The following is a 3,489-nucleotide window of genomic DNA, read 5'->3' as shown; positions in this document are numbered from 1 at the left end:
ATTTATCACTACAGAAGGGTTCAGTGAATGCACATATGAAACTGGTGGGTTCGGTACCTCAAGAAAGGTTAAGAACCACTGGTCTAAAATGTAGTTGCTAAAGTAGTTTTTTCTGGATTCCAAGTTTGTTCTAATCCCTGTTCTGGGTTGCTATATAATTATAAGTAAGTACATATTTTCTGAACTTTCTATGTATGTTCAAATTTTTAATGTTCTTGTTCTGTAAGTATTTTTTCTGGAGTCTAAGTTCGTTCAACAGCCTTTAAAGTTCAATATATGTCCAATATTTTAAAATCTGTTATTTTCTTCACTAACAACAAGAAATAAGCACAAGAGAGACAATCTGATCAGATAACAGCCATTTATTTATTTACTGATTGTTACAAACAGTAGCGTTACTTATTGAGAAATAAGATATTATTACAGATTAACTTGTACACATTAACTTAAATCCCCAAATAATTCAGCTGTAAATCAGAAAATGAATCAACTGAAAAGTGAAATTTAAAGATTAACTTGAACTTTATGATTTTATGATGCTAGGAACATTTAGCCACAATACAGACACCTAGCAACCTAGGGTTTTTGGTTAATTGTGTCATCTATCCACTTCTTGTAGGCACAGACATCCAGGAAAGCACTTGGTGCACTGAGTGCATACAGTGGATCTCCAGTGAAGACACAAACGCCATACAGCCTGTTCTTGAACACAAATCCTCCACCAGAGTCACCCTGTCACAAACATAAATCTTTTTGTTATTTTACTGCTGTGACTTATCCAGTAACGTAGAAACAATGTCTAAATTTTGTGCAGAAAATTGTTTAAAGACTGACGTGTCCTTCTTAGAGCTGCTCACACTGTACCACTTCTGGTAACTGAAGTCAAAGTCCTTGTCTTTTGCCAGTAGCTCTTCCAACTTTTCATGTTTACCAATCTTAAACTCTGCACACTGAAGGTCATTTGGACGATGTTTGACTGTAGAAGAAAAACAGCATAAACCTGTAACGTCTGTTTAAGAGTTGACACATTTTGCTCAGGACATCACCTTGTAATCTGAGGTTACTAAAGTGCAGGATGTTACTTGTATAAAATGTTTTTTTTTTTACATTTGTATCAAAACTGTCACTATGTCCTGATGGTTAATATGAGACAGATAATTTATGAAAAGCTTGATCTCCTCCACCTCCTCTCTTTTTTTCTAGCCATCTGCAGAAATACACCACTCCAGGTCAAAAACAACCAACCAGAGCCGAGAGGAGGGTCTTAGCGCTGTCAATCAATGCTCATGTACATGCTGTTCACTTGGAGGGAGGGACCTGGCTGTAATGCGTGTTTGTTAAAACTTACTATTTCAGCTCTAAGCAGTTTATCTCAGAGTTTTTGATGATCAAAATTTCAACTAGCTTGCTAAGCTCAGTGTCAGCAAAGAGTCTAAAAACTGATTTGAATCATCCGAATCATTTTGAGGTAATAACAAAAACAATGAGAAACATGAACATTCATCTCACTTCTTTTGTTAAGAAGGCCAACCTGTGCTGGTCCATAACCTGCAATCTGAACCTTGGTGCCNTATTATTACAGATTAACTTGTACACATTAACTTAAATCCCCAAATAATTCAGCTGTAAATCAGAAAATGAATCAACTGAAAAGTGAAATTTAAAGATTAACTTGAACTTTATGATTTTATGATGCTAGGAACATTTAGCCACAATACAGACACCTAGCAACCTAGGGTTTTTGGTTAATTGTGTCATCTATCCACTTCTTGTAGGCACAGACATCCAGGAAAGCACTTGGTGCACTGAGTGCATACAGTGGATCTCCAGTGAAGACACAAACGCCATACAGCCTGTTCTTGAACACAAATCCTCCACCAGAGTCACCCTGTCACAAACATAAATCTTTTTGTTATTTTACTGCTGTGACTTATCCAGTAACGTAGAAACAATGTCTAAATTTTGTGCAGAAAATTGTTTAAAGACTGACGTGTCCTTCTTAGAGCTGCTCACACTGTACCACTTCTGGTAACTGAAGTCAAAGTCCTTGTCTTTTGCCAGTAGCTCTTCCAACTTTTCATGTTTACCAATCTTAAACTCTGCACACTGAAGGTCATTTGGACGATGTTTGACTGTAGAAGAAAAGCAACATAAACATGTAAGGTCTGTTTAAGTGTTGACACATTTTGCTCAGGATATCGCCTTGTTATCTGTGGTTATTAAACTGCAGGATGTTACTTGTATAAAATGTATCTTTTACATTTTTATCAAAACTGTCACTATGTCCTCATGGTTAATTTGAGACATATAATCTATGAAAAGTTTGATCTCCTCCCTTTTTTCTAGCTATCTGCAGAAATGCACCACTTCAGGTTAAAAACAACCAATCAGAGCCAAGAGGAGGGTTTTAGTGCTGTCGATCAATGCTCATGCACATGCTGCTCACTTTACAGGGGAAAGACTGTAATGTGTACTTGTTCAAATTTTCAGGCTAAGCTCACAGTTTTCTCAGAACTTCCTATTTCAGCTTTAAGCAGTTTATCTCAGAGTTTTTGATAATCAAAACTTCAACAAGGTTGCTAAGTTCAGCTTCAGCAGAGAGTCTAAAAATGATTTTAATCATCTGAATCATTTTGAGGTAATAAAAACATGAACATTCATCTCACTTCTTTTGTTAAAAGGGCCAACTCTTGCGTCTCCATATCCTGCAAACTGAACCTTGGTGCCGCTGAAACACAAGAAAAACAAAACTAAAAATAAATCACATTAAGAAAAATGGCTAACTCTGGGAGATCAGAGGACAAAAATTTTCCTGGATGAACTTTGCCTCATCTGGCAGATCAAGAACCAAATTCTGAAAGTTGAGAAGATAAAACCTCCAGTGGGAGAGTATCTGGACAGTCAGGTAGTTTGACTGGTTGGATTGTTGTTTTCCTTTGCAGTTTCAGAAGCATGATGTCATGTTCACGACCGTTGCTGTCTCTATAAACCTCACGTTGAGTGATTGAATAAATCTTCCTTCAAGCCCTGTTAGGATGTAGTCCTACATGTGCCTCATTAGCCCTAGGCAAGAAAGACAAAATTGTTAAAGAAACAATAAGTTATTGGTGATATTTCAGTAAACCTTTTCTTCACTTACCATCCTGGATTTGAGTTCCAGCAGTGAGCTGCAGTCAGAACCCACTGATCACTGATCAGCGATCCTCCACAGATTTCATATTTTGTGTGATCACATCTATAGACCTTCACATGATAGTGTCGCTCATCATCTTTACAGTTCTGACCTCCATTGACCCTCTTCTGGAGAGACACTGAGCTTACTGCAACACCTGGAAAAGAAAGCTGTTGTTTTTAGCAAATTAAATCCACACAGTAGAAATAAGGAACCGACATGACAGCTTTATAATGAATAAAAATAAATAAATAAAGCACAGATCAACATAATTCATAGCATTGAGAGCCAGTGGAAATGTGTCCAACTCACCCAGC

At 37.1% G+C, this 3,489-nt stretch overlaps 2 long non-coding RNA genes across 3 annotated transcripts; both read right to left on the bottom strand.

Moving 5' to 3' along the window:
* Positions 1 to 580: 580 nt before the first annotated feature.
* LOC106946293 (uncharacterized) lies at positions 581 to 1,569 on the bottom strand. Of its 2 annotated transcripts, XR_001424742.1 has the most exons (3): positions 1,510 to 1,569; positions 831 to 976; positions 581 to 732 (listed from the first exon to the last, which is right to left on the bottom strand). It is a non-coding gene; the product is annotated as an uncharacterized LOC106946293 (long non-coding RNA). The 2 variants fall into 2 exon arrangements; XR_001424741.1 differs by lacking the exon at positions 1,510 to 1,569 and having other exon boundaries at positions 831 to 1,120.
* A 167-nt stretch (positions 1,570 to 1,736) lies between these two features.
* LOC106946291 (uncharacterized) lies at positions 1,737 to 2,604 on the bottom strand. The gene is made up of 2 exons (XR_001424740.1): positions 1,987 to 2,604; positions 1,737 to 1,888 (listed from the first exon to the last, which is right to left on the bottom strand). It is a non-coding gene; the product is annotated as an uncharacterized LOC106946291 (long non-coding RNA).
* Between the last annotated feature and the right edge of the window lie 885 nt (positions 2,605 to 3,489).

This window comes from Poecilia latipinna, unplaced genomic scaffold (assembly GCF_001443285.1).
Source record: "Poecilia latipinna isolate Pla-1442-1.1 unplaced genomic scaffold, P_latipinna-1.0 Scaffold185, whole genome shotgun sequence".
Lineage (NCBI taxonomy): Eukaryota > Metazoa > Chordata > Actinopteri > Cyprinodontiformes > Poeciliidae > Poecilia > Poecilia latipinna.
This window is presented reverse-complemented; position numbering and strand designations above follow the sequence as displayed.